General features: G+C 45.8%; 1 protein-coding gene across 1 annotated transcript in view; it reads left to right on the forward strand.

The window, feature by feature from the left end:
• Positions 1-296: 296 nt before the first annotated feature.
• LOC121274818 (perforin-1-like) overlaps positions 297-13764 on the forward strand; it is a 36426-nt gene continuing 22958 nt past the window's right edge. The window contains exon 1 of the mRNA XM_041182181.1: positions 297-400. The gene's annotated coding sequence lies outside the window, so the exon portion shown is untranslated. The remainder of the gene's footprint in view (positions 401-13764) is intronic.

Here is a 13764-nt window from a genome sequence, read left to right on the forward strand (position 1 = left end):
CTGCTGGCTCCCTACGTCCTGTTGCAGATCAGTAAGATCACGTGGACAATATTTGAAAGAAGAGATGGGGGAGTGGGTCTGTGGTTGGGGTTGGGGGGGAAACATGACTCAGTCGTCTTCAGAATAACAACCTCTTTGTGTCATTGTCACCCTCGCAGTTTGTGGGATCTTGCTGTGTGCATCACCTCCCATTTCAAAAGGCAACCAAACCACACAAGTGTATTGTTGTATCTGAAGTGTTTGTGGGTGGTCTGTGGCCATAAAGACTCCTGTATAAAGGCCACACTTGCTTGTTCTGGTGTCTCTGAGTCCTGAGGCTACAGTTTCCTAGTGTCGGTCCGGTCTTGACTGAAAGGGGAGCTGGGAAGGGCCTCCAGACTGGGAAGGAATCTCCACTGAGGTGAGTCAGACAATCAGCACCAGATTCAACATGGACAAGGAGCAGGGAGCATGGAGCAATGAGAGAGAGAGAGAGAGATAGAGTGAGAGTGAAATAAATATAGACAGAGACACAGAGAGACAGTGAGACAGAGAGAGAGAGGCAGAGAGAGAGACAGAGAGACAGAAAGAGAGAGAGAGATCGAGCGAAAGAGTGAGATAGAGAGAGACAGAGAGAGTGACAGAGAGAGAGTGAGATAGAGATAGAGAGAGACAGAGAGAGAGTGTGTGAGATAGTCAGAGAGACAGAAAGAGAGAGAGAGGAAGAGAGAGAGAAAAAGAGAAAGAGAGACAGAGAGAGGTAGAGCAAGACAGAGACAGAGAGAGACAGAGAGAGAGACAGAGAGAGAGACAGAGATAGAGACAGAGATAGAGAGAGCGATAGTTGGAGAGGAATACAGAAACAGAGAGAGAGATGGAGTGAGATAGAAAGAGGCCGAGACAGGCGGAGAGACTGAAGGAAAAGAAAGAAAGTGACAAGTGCAGAGAGAGGGAAAAAGAGGGAGAAAGAGAGAGACAGAGAGAGGCAGGGGGTCTGAGGGACAGACGCAGGCAGAAGGTGCGGAGTGAGAGAGGGAGTGAGAGAATGACAGGGAAAGAGAGAGGGAGAGAGTGAGACAGAGTGTGGGAGAGGGAGGGATAGGTAGACAAGAGCAGAGAGAGAGAGCGAGGGAGACAATGAGAGAGAGAGCAAGTAAGAGAGGGAGAAAGAAAGAGAGAGAGAGAGAGAGCAGGATTGGGAAGGAAAGATGTACACGAGCAGAGAGAGGAAAGAGAGAGCGGGAAAGGCAAAGAGTAAAAGAGAGTAAGAAAGAGAGGAGGAGAGGGAGATGCAAAGAGAAAGGAGGGGAGAGAGAAAAACACAGAACGAGCAAGAGAGAGATAGAGAGAACGGGAGCGTAAGAGGGACAGAAAGGGAGAAGGAAGAAAGAAACACAGAGATTTGGAAAGAAACAGGGAGAGATAGATTAGGGAGAGAAACATGGAGACAGAGAAAGCGAGAAAGAGACAGAGAAACAAAGAGATAGAGACACAGAGATAGACAGCGAGAGAGGGAGAGAGAGAAAGATGGAGAGGAATAAATCGAGACAGAGAGGGAGAGAGAGAGAAGCGAAGAGGGAGATTGAGAGAAAGAGAGACAGATACAGAAAGAGAGAGAGGGAGAGAAAGAGAGAGAGAGAGAGAAAGTAACAGGTACTGAGAAGCTGGAGACAGGAAAATACAGAAATAGTGAAAGAGAGGAAGAGGTACAGCGTGGAGAGGGAGAGGCAGAGGGGCTCGGGTCAGGTTATATATAGAATAACAGATACCCGGGAGTGAGTTACAGACTGGATCTAATCAAGGGGTTTGGGTGGTTTACATATAGAATAACAGATACCCCGGAGCGAGGTACAAACTGGAATCAATTCGAGGGGTTATGGGTTGTTTAAAATGTTGAATTACACAAAACCAGCAGTGAGTCAAAGACAGGAATCTAATTGAGGGGTTCGGGGTGGTTTATATATAGAATAACAGATACCCGGGTGTGAGTTACAGACTGGAACCTAATCGAGGTGTTCGGGGTGGTTTCTATTTATAAAATAACAGAAATCTGGGAGTGAGTTACATACTGGAATCTAATTGAGGGGTTCGGGGTGGTTTATGTATAGAATAACAGCAACCCGGGAGTGAGTTACAGACTGGAATCTCGTCGAGAGTTGGGGTGGTTTATATATAGAATAACAGATACCTGGGCATGAGTTACAGACTGGAATCTAATCGAGGGTTTGGGGTGGTTTATATATAGAATAACAGATACCCGGGAGTGAGTTACAGACTGGAATCTAATCGAGGGGTCCGGGGGGTTTTATATATTGAATAACAGATACCCAGGAGTGAGTTACAGACTGGAATCTAATCGAGGTTTTCGGGATGGTTTATGTACAGGATAGCAAATACCCGCATCAGAGTGGAGTCTAATCGAGGGTTTCGGAGTTGCTTACATATAGAATAAAAGATTGCCGGGAGTGAGTTACAGACTGGAATCTAATCGAGCGGTTTGGTAGTATTTATATATAAAATAACAAATACCCGGGAGTGATTTACAGACAAGGAGTAAATCGAGGGGTTCGTTGTGGATATTCATAGAATAAGAGTTATCTGTGTGAGTTGCAGACTGGAATCTAATTGAGGGGTTCGGAGTGGTTTATATATAGAATAAAATATACCAGGGAGTGAGTTACAGACTGAGAACTAATCGAGGGATTCGGTGTGGTTTATTTCTAGAATAACAGATACCCGGGAGTGATATACAGACTGGAATATAATCAAGGGGTTTGGGTGGTTTACATATAGAATAACAGATAACCCGGAGCGAGCTACAAACTGGAATCAATTCGAGGGGTTAAGAGTTGTTTAAAATGTTGAATTACACAAAACCGGCAGTGAGTCCAAGACTGGAATCTAATTGAGGGGTTCGGGTTGGTTTATGTATAGAATAACAGATAGCCAGGCGTGAGTTACAGACTGGAATCTAATCGAGGGGTTCGGCTGGTTTATATATAGAATAACAGAAACCGTGGAGTGAGTTACAGACTGGAAGCTAATCAAGGGTTTCGGTGGTGTTTATATATAGATACCAGGAAGTGAGTTACAGACTGGAATTTAATCAAGGGGCCTATGTATAAAATAACAGATACCCAAGAGGGTGTTACAGACTGGAATCAAATCGAGGGGTTCAGGGTGGTTTATATATAGAATAACAGATACCCGGGAGTGAGTTACTGACTGGAATCTAATCAAGGGTTTCGGGGGTTTATATATAGAATAACAGTTACCGGCGAGTGAGTTACAGACTGGAATCTAATCGAGGGTTTCGGTGGTGTTTATATATAGAATAACAGATACCAGGAAGTGACTTACAGACTGGAATCTAATCGAGGTTTTCGGTGGTGCTTACATATAGAATAACAGATAGCTGGGAATGGGTTACAGACTGGAATCTAATCGAGGTGTTTGGTATGGTTTATATACAGAATAACAGACACCCGAGAGTGAGTTACAGACTGGAAGCTAATCGAGGGGTTTGGGATGTTTATATATAGAATAACAGATACCCGGGAGTGAGTTACAGAGTGGAATCTAATCGAGGGGTTCGGGGTGGTTTATATATAGAATAACAGATACCCGGGAGTGAGTTACAGACTGGAATCTAATCGAGTGGTTCGGGATGGTTTATATATAGAATAACAGATACCCGGGAGTGAGTTATAGACTGGAAGCTAATCGAGTGGTTCGGGGTGGTTTATATATAGATTAGTAAATACCGGGGAGTGATTTACAGAGTGGAATCTAATCGATGGTTTCGGGGTTTTTATATGTAGAATAACAGATAGCCGCGAATGAGTTACAGACTGGAATCTAAATCGAGGGTTTCGGGGTGGTTAATATATTGAATAACAGATACCCGGGAGTGCGTTACAGACTGGAATCCACTCGAGGGCTTCGGGGTGGTTTATATATTGAATTACAGATACCCGGGAGTGCGTTACAGACTGGAATCCACTCGAGGGCTTCGGGGTGGTTTATATATTGAATTACAGATACCCGGGAGTGCGTTACAGACTGGAATCCACTCGAGGGCTTCGGGGTGGTTTATATATTGAATTACAGATACCCGGGAGTGAGTTACTGACTGGAAACTAATCGAGGGGTTCAGGAGGGTTTATCTCTAGAATAACATATACCCGGGAGTGAGTTACAGGCTGGAAACAAATCGAGTGGTTGGGGATGTTTTTATATAGAATAACAGATTCCCAGGAGTGAGTTACAGACTACAAACTAAACAAGGGGTTTGGGATGGTTTATATATAGCATAACAGATACGCGGGAGTGAGTTATAGACTGGAAGCTAATCGAGTGGTTCGAGGTTTGTATATATAGAATAACAGATAGCTGGGAATGGGTTACAGACTGGAATCTAATCGAGGCTTTCGGTGGGTTAAAATATCGGATAACAGATAACCGAGAGTGAGTTACATACTGGAATCTAATCGAGGTTTTCGGGTTGGTTTATATATAGAATAACAGATAACCGGGAGTGACTAACAGACTGGAATCTAATCGAGGGGTTCGGGGAGATTATGTAGGGAATTACAGATACCCGTAGTGAGTAAGAGACTGGAATATAATCGAGGGGTTCGGGGTGGTTTATATATAGAATAACAGATACCTGGGATTGAGTTACATACTGGAATCTAATCGAGGTTTTCGGGTTGGTTTATATATAGAATAACAGATACCCAGGAGTGAGTGAAAGACTGGAAACTTATCGAGGGGTTTGGGGTGGTTTATATATGGAATAACAGATGCCCGGGAGTGAGTTACAGACTACAAACTAAACGAGGGGTTTGGGATGGTTTATATATAGCATAACAGATACGCGGGAGTGAGTTAAAGACTGGAAGCTAATCGAGTGGTTCGAGGTTTGTATATATAGAATAACAGATAGCTGGGAATGGGTTACAGACTGGAATCTAATCGAGGCTTTCGGTGGGGTAAAATATCGGATAACAGATACCCGGGAGTGAATTACAGACTGGAATCTAATCGAGGTGTTTGGTATGGTTTATATACAGAATAACAGACACCCGAGAGTGAGTTACAGACTGGAAGCTAATCGAGGGGTTCGGAGTGGATTTATAGAGAATAGCAGATACCCGTGAGTGAGTTACAGACTGGAATCTAATCGAGGGGTTCGGAGTGGATTTATATAGAATAGCAGATACCCGTGAGTGAGTTACAGACTGGAATCTAATCGAGGGGTTCGGCGTGGATTTATAACGAATAACAGATACCCGGGAGTGAGTTACAGGCTGGAATCTAATAGAGGGGTTTGGGTTGGTTTATATATAGATTAACAGATACCCGGGAGTGATTTACAGACTGGAATCTAATCAAGGGGGTCGGGGTGGTTTATATACAAAATAACAGATACTCGAGAGTGAGTTACAGACTGGTATCTAATCGAGGGTATCAGATTGTTAACTTATAGAATAACAGATACCCGGGAGTGTGTTACAGACTGGAATCTAATAGAGGGGTTTGGGGTACTTTACATAGAGAATAACAGATACCCGGGTGTCAGTTACACGCTGGAATCTAATTGAGGTGTTCGGGGTGGTTTATATATAGAATAACAGATACCCAGGAGTGAGTTACAGACTGGAATCTAATCGAGGGGTTCGGGGTGGTTTATATATAGAATAACAGATACGCGGGGTTAAAAACAAAAAAAGTGCGGATGCTGGAAATCCAAAACAAAAACAGAATTACCTGGAAAAACTCAGCAGGTCTGGCAGCATCGGCGGAGAAGAAAAGAGTTGACGTTTCGAGTCCGCATGACCCTTCGACAGAACTTGTGTTCGAGTCCAAGAAAGACTTGAAATACAAGCTGGTTTAAGGTGTGTGTGTGGGGGGCGGAGAGATAGAGAGACAAAGAGGTGGGGGGGGGGAGGTGTGGTGTGGTTGTAGGGACAAACAAGCAGTGATAGAAGCAGATCATCAAAAGATGTCAACGACAATAATACAATAGAACACATAGGTGTTAAAATTAAAGTTGGTGATATTATCTAAACGAATGTGCTAATTAAGAATGGATGGTAGGGCACTCAAGGTATAGCTCTAGTGGGTTTTTTTTTATATAATGGAAATAGGTGGGAAAAGGAAAATCTTTATAATTTATTGGAAAAAAAAGGGAAGGGGGAAACAGAAAGGGGGTGGGGATGGGGGAGGGAGCTTACGACCTAAAGTTGTTGAATTCAATATTCAGTCCGGAAGGCTGTAAAGTCCCTAGTTGGAAGATGAGGTGCTGTTCCTCCAGTTTGCGTTGGGCTTCAGTGGAACAATGCAGCAAGCCAAGGACAGACATGTGGGCAAGAGAGCAGGGTGGAGTGTTGAAATGGCAAGCAACAGGGAGGTTTGGGTCATTCTTGTGGACAGACCGCAGGTGTTCTGCAAAGCGGTCGCCCAGTTTAAGTTTGGTCTCTCCAATGTAGAGGAGACCACATTGGGAGCAACGAATGCAGTAGACTAAGTTGGGGGAAATGCAAGTGAAATGCTGCTTCACTTGAAAGGAGTGTTTGGGTCCTTGGACGGTGAGGTGAGAGGAAGTGAAGGGGCAGGTGTTGCATCTTTTGCGTGGGCATGGGGTGGTGCCATAGGAGGGGGTTGAGGAGTAGGGGGTGATGGAGGAGTGGACCAGGGTGTCCCGGAGGGAGCAATCCCTATGGAATGCCGATAAGGGGGGTGAAGGGAAGATGTGTTTGGTGGTGGCATCATGCTGGAGTTGGCGGAAATGGTGGAGGATGATCCTTTGAATGCGGAGGCTGGTGGGGTGATAAGTGAGGACGAGGAGGACCCTATCAGGTTTCTGGGAGGGAGGAGAAGGCGTGAGGGCGGATGCGCGGGAGATCGGCCGGACACGGTTGAGGGCCCTGTCAATGACCGTGGGTGGAAAACCTCGGTTAAGGAAGAAGGAGGACATGTCAGAGGAACTGTTTTTGAATGTAGCATCATCGGAACAGATGCGACGGAGGCGAAGGAACTGAGAGAATGGGATGGAGTCCTTACAGGAAGCGGGATGTGAGGAGCTGTAGTCGAGGTAGCTGTGGGAGTCGGTGGGCTTGTAATGGATATTGATGGACAGTCTATCACCAGAGATTGAGACAGAGAGGTCAAGGAAGGGAAGGGAAGTGTCAGAGATGGAGCACGTGAAAATGATGGAGGGGTGGAGATTGGAAGCAAAATTAATAAATTTTTCCAAGTCCTGACGAGAGCATGAAGCGGCACCGAAGTAATCATCGATGTACCGGAGAAAAAGTTGTGGAAGGGGGCCGGAGTAGGACTGGAACAAGGAATGTTCCACATACCCCATAAAGAGACAGGCATAACTGGGGCCCATGCGGGTACCCATAGCCACACCTTTTATTTGGAGGAAGTGAGAGGAGTTGAAGGAGAAATTGTTCAGTGTGAGAACAAGTTCAGCCAGACGGAGGAGAGTAGTGGTGGATGGGGATTGTTCGGGCCTCTGTTCGAGGAAGAAGCTAAGGGCCCTCAGACCATCCTGGTGGGGGATGGAGGTGTAGAGGGATTGGACGTCCATGGTGAAGAGTAAGCGGTTGGGGCCAGGGAACTGGAAATTGTTGATGTGACGTAAGGTGTCAGAGGAATCACGGATGTAGGTGGGAAGGGACTGGACAAGGGGAGAGAGAAGGGAGTCAAGATAACGAGAAATGAGTTCTGTGGGGCAGGAGCAAGCTGAGACGATCGGTCTACCGGGGCAGTCCTGTTTGTGGATTTTGGGTAGGAGATAGAAGCGGGCCGTCGGAGGTTGGGCGACTATCAGGTTGGAAGCTGTGGGAGGGAGATCCCCAGAGGAGATGAGGTCAGTGACAGTCCTGGAAACAGTGGCTTGATGTTCAGTGGTGGGGTCATGGTCCAGGGAGAGGTAGGAGGAAGTGTCTGCGAGTTGACGCTCAGCCTCTGCGAGGTAGAGGTCAGTGCGCCAGACAACAACAGCACCACCCTTGTCAGCGGGTTTGATGACAATGGCAGGGTTGGACCTGAGAGAATGGAGTGCAGTACGTTCAGAGAGAGACAGGTTAGAATGGGTGAGAGGAGCAGAGAAATTGAGACGACTAATGTCGCGCCGACAGTTCTCAATGAAAAGATCAAGAGAAGGTAAGAATCCAGAGGGAGGGGTCCAGGTGGACGGAGAATATTGGAGGTGGGTAAAAGGATCCGTTGAACTGGGAGAGGACTCCTGCCCAAAGAAGTGAGCCCGGAGACGAAGACGGCAGAAGAAGAGTTCAGTATCATGCCGAGCCCGAAATTCATTGAGGTGAGGGCGTAAGGGTATGAAACTAAGTCCTTTGCTGAGCACTGAACGTTCAGCATCGGAGAGGGGAAGGTCAGGGGGTATAGTGAATACACGGCTGGTGTTGGGATTGGAAGAAAGGGTGGGGACGGAGCAACAGGCAGGGGTGGAGGGTCCTAGATGGGTGTTGGTGTTGATGAGTTGTTGCAGCTTGCGTTCCTTAGCACTTGAGAGAAAGAGAAAAAGTTTCTTGTTGAGGCGTCGGATGAGCCGAAGGATAAAATGAAACTGGGGGCACGCGCAGCTTTGGAAAAGGGTACGGAGGTGCTGCTGGAGGGAGAGGTCGAGTGAGTTCATATGGCGGCGCATGGCACAGAGTGTGGATTTCAGAATGTGACGGGAATAGAAGTCCGAGAAACATTTTATGTCCCGGAGATACCTGTAATCCTGGGTGGGTTCGAAACATGAGGGGTGGAATTTCAGTTGAAATCCACGTGGGGTAAGTCGGAGACGGAGACAGTCACTGAGAAAGGAGATATGGCTGTGAAAGCGGGTTTTAGTTAACACCTTGTCAAACACTAGGAGAGAAATGGAAAGCAATGAAGGTGAGCAAGACAACAGAGAGATACAGAAATCTTGTCGCAGAGAGGAACAGAACTTCTTCAAGGAGGTAGGCATTTCTTGAAGAGCAGTGGCAGTCAATTAAACACAGAGATAAAAACAAAAAAACTGCGGATGCTGGAAATCCAAAACAAAAACAGAATTACCTGGAAAAACTCAGCAGGTCTGGCAGCATCGGCGGAGAAGAAAAGAGTTGACGTTTCGAGTCCTCATGACCCTTCGACAGAACTTGTGTTCTGGTAGACCAATCATCTCAGCTTGCTCCTGCCCCACAGAACTCATTTCTCGTTATCTTGACTCCCTTCTCTCTCCCCTTGTCCAGTCCCTTCCCACCTACATCCGTGATTCCTCTGACACCTTACGTCACATCAACAATTTCCAGTTCCCTGGCCCCAACCGCTTACTCTTCACCATGGACGTCCAATCCCTCTACACCTCCATCCCCCACCAGGATGGTCTGAGGGCCCTTAGCTTCTTCCTCGAACAGAGGCCCGAACAATCCCCATCCACCACTACTCTCCTCCGTCTGGCTGAACTTGTTCTCACACTGAACAATTTCTCCTTCAACTCCTCTCACTTCCTCCAAATAAAAGGTGTGGCGATGGGTACCCGCATGGGCCCCAGTTATGCCTGTTTCTTTATGGGGTATGTGGAACATTCCTTGTTCCAGTCCTACTCCGGCCCCCTTCCACAAGTCTTTCTCCGGTACATCGATGATTACTTCGGTGCTACTTCATGCTCTCGTCAGGACTTGGAAAAATTTATTAATTTTGCTTCCAATCTCCACCCCTCCATCATTTTCATGTGCTCCATCTCTGACACTTCCCTTCCCTTCCTTGACCTCTCTGTCTCAATCTCTGGTGATAGACTGTCCATCAATATCCATTACAAGCCCACCGACTCCCACAGCTACCTCAACTACAGCTCCTCACATCCCGCTTCCTGTAAGGACTCCATCCCATTCTCTCAGTTCCTTCGCCTCCGTCGCATCTGTTCCGATGATGCTACATTCAAAAACAGTTCCTCTGACATGTCCTCCTTCTTCCTTAACCGAGGTTTTCCACCCATGGTCGTTGACAGGGCCCTCAACCGTGTCCGGCCCATCTCCCACGCATCCGCCCTCACGCCTTCTCCTCCCTCCCTGAAACATGATAGGGTCCCCCTTGTCCTCACTTATCACCCCACCAGCCTCCGCATTCAAAGGATCATCCTCCGCCATTTCCGCCAACTCCAGCATGGTGCCACCACCAAACACATCTTCCCTTCACCCCCCTTATCGGCATTCCATAGGGATTGCTCCCTCTGGGACACCCTGGTCCACTCCTCCATCACCCCCTACTCCTCAACCCCCTCCTATGTCACCACCCCATGCCCACACAAAAGATGCAACACCTGCCCCTTCACTTCCTCTCTCCTCACCGTCCAAGGACCCAAACACTCCTTTCAAGTGAAGCAGCATTTCACTTGCATTTCCCCCAACTTAGTCTACTGCATTCGTTGCTCCCAATGTGGTCTCCTCTACATTGGAGAGACCAAACTTAAACTGGGCGACCGCTTTGCAGAACACCTGCGGTCTGTCCGCAAGAATGACCCAAACCTCCCTGTCGCTTGCCATTTTAACTCTCCACCCTGCTCTCTTGCCCACATGTCTGTCCTTGGCTTGCTGCATTGTTCCAGTGAAGCCCAACGCAAACTGGAGGAACAGCACCTCATCTTCCGACTAGGGACTTTACAGCCTTCCGGACTGAATATTGAATTCAACAACTTTAGGTCGTAAGCTCCCTCCCCCATCCCCACCCCCTTTCTGTTTCCCCCTTCCCTTTTTTTTCCAATAAATTATAAAGATTTTCCTTTTCCCACCTATTTCCATTATATTAAAAAGAACCCACTAGAGCTATACCTTGAGTGCCCTACCATCCATTCTTAATTAGCACATTCATTTAGATGATATCACCAACTTTAACTTTAACACCTATGTGTTCTATTGTATTATTGTCGTTGACATCTTTTGATGATCTGCTTCTATCACTGCTTGTTTGTCCCTACAACCACACCACACCACCCCCCCACCTCTTTGTCTCTCTATCTCTCCGCCCCCCACACACACACCTTAAACCAGCTTGTATTTCAAGTCTTTCTTGGACTTGAACACAAGTTCTGTCGAAGGGTCATGAGGACTCGAAACGTCATCTCTTTTGAACAGATACGCGGGAGTGATTTACAGACTGGAATCTAATCGAGGGGTTCGGGGTCGTTTCTATATATAATAACAAATACCTTTGAGTGAGTAACAGACTGGAATCTAATCGAGGTTTTCGGGGTGTTTATATAGAGAATTACAGATACCCGGGAGTGAGTAACAGACTGGAATCAAATCGATGTGTTTGAGGTGGTTTATATACAGAATAACAGATACCCAGAAGTGACTTACAGAGTGGAATATATTCGATGGTTTCGGGTGTGTTTATATATATAATAACAGAAACCCGGGAGTGAGTTACAGACTGGAAACTATTCGAGTGCTTCAGGGTGTTTTATATATTGATTAACAGGTTCCTGGCAGTGAGTTACAGATTGGAATCTAATCGAGGGGTTTGTGGTGTTTTATATATAGAATAAAAGCTACCCGGGAGTGAGTTACAGACTGGAATCTAATGGAAGGGTACGGGGTGGTTTATATATAGAATAACAGATACCCGGGAGTGAGTTACAGACTGGAACCTAAGCGAGGGGCACGGCGTTGTTTATATAAAGAATAACAGATACCCTGGTGTGAGTTACAGACTGGAATCTAATAGAGGGGTTCAGTGAGGTTTATATATAGAATAACAGATACCCGGGAGTGAGTAACAGACTGGAATCTAATCGTGTGATTTTTTTGATTTATACGTAGAATAACAGATACCCGGGAGTGAGTTACAGACTGGAATCTAATCGAGGGGTTTGGGGTGGTTTATATATAGAATAACAGATACCCTGAAGTGAGTTACTGACTGGAAAATAATCGAGGGGTTCGGGGTGGTTTAAATATAGAATAACAGATACCCGGGAGTGAGTTACAGACTGGAATCTAATCGAGGGGTTCGGGGTGGTTTATATATAGAATAACAGATACCCGGGAGTGAGTTACAGACTGGAATCTAATCGAGGGGTTTGGGGTGTTTTATATATAGAATAACAGATACCCGGTAGTGAGTTACAGACTGGAATCTAATCGAGGGGTCGGCGTCGTTTATATATAGAATAACAGATACCCAGAAGTGAGTTACAGACTGGAATCTATCCATTGGTTTCGGGGGTGTTGATATATAGAATAACAGATACCCGGGAGTGAGTTACAGACTGGAAACTAATCGAGTGCTTCTGGGTGGTTTATATATTGAATAACAGGTACCCGGGAGTGAGTTACAGACTGGAATCTAATTGAGGGGTTTGTGGTGTTTTATACACAGAATAAAAGCTACCGGGAGTGAGTTACAGATTGCAATCTAATGGAGGGTTTCGGGGTGGTTTATATATAGAATAACAGAGACCCGGGAGTGTGTTTCAGACTGGAATATAATCGAGGGGGTCGGGGTAGTTTATATATTGCATAACTGATACCCGGGATTGAGTTACAGACTGGAATCTAATCGAGTGGTTCGGGGTGGTTTATATATAGAATAACAGATACCTGGGAGTAAGTTAAAGACTGGAATCTAATCGAGGGGTTCATGGTGGTTTAATATTGAATAACTGATACCCGGGAGTGAGTTACAGACTGGAATCTAATCGAGGGGTTCGGCGTGGATTTATATAGAATAACAGATACCCGGGAGTGAGTTACAGACTGGAATCTAATCGAGGGGTTCGGGGTGGTTTATATATAGAATAACAGATACCTGGGAGTAAGTTAAAGACTGGAATCTAATCGAGGGGTTCAGGGTGGTTTAATATTGAATAACTGATACCCGGGAATGAGTTACAGACTGGAATCTAATCGAGGGGTTCGGCGTGGATTTATATAGAATAACAGATACCCGGGAGTGAGTTACAGACTGGGAAATAATCGAGGGGTTCAGGGTGTTTACATATAGAATAACAGGTACCTGGGAGTGAGTTACAGACTGGAATCTAATCGAGGGGTTCGGGGTGGTTTATATATAGAATAACAGATACCCGGAAGTGAGTTACAGATTGGAAACTAATTGAGGGGTTCAGGGAGGATTATATAAAGAATAACAGATACCCGGGAGTGAGTAACAGACTGGAATCTAATCGTGGGATTTGGTTGATTTTGATGAAGAATAACAGATAACCCTGGAGTGAGTTACAGACTGGAATCTAATCGAGGATTTCGGGTTGTTTACATATAGAATAACAGATACCCGGGAGTGAGTTACAGACTGGAATCCAATCGAGGGCTTCGGGGTGTTTATATAGAGAATTACAGATACCCAGGAGTGAGTAACAGACTGGAATATATTTGAGGGGCTCGAGGTGTTTATATAGGGAATTACGGATACCCGGGAGTGTGTTACAGACTAGAATCTAATCGAGGGTTTCGGGGTAGATTATATATAGAATAACACCTACCCGGGAATGGGTTACAGACTGGAATCTAATCGAGGCGTTCGGGTTGGTTTATATATAGAATAACAGATACCCGGGAGTGTGTAACAGAATGGTATCTAAACAAGGGTTTCGGGGTGTTGATATATTGAGTAACAGATGCCCGGGAATGTGTTACAGAGTGGAATATAATCGATGTGTTTGGGGTGGTTTATATACAGAATAACAGATACCCGGGAGTGAGTTACAGACTGGAATCTAATCGAGGTGTTTGGAGTGCTTTATATACAGAATAACAG

This window comes from Carcharodon carcharias, assembly GCF_017639515.1.
Source record: "Carcharodon carcharias isolate sCarCar2 chromosome 38 unlocalized genomic scaffold, sCarCar2.pri SUPER_38_unloc_3, whole genome shotgun sequence".
NCBI lineage: Eukaryota > Metazoa > Chordata > Chondrichthyes > Lamniformes > Lamnidae > Carcharodon > Carcharodon carcharias.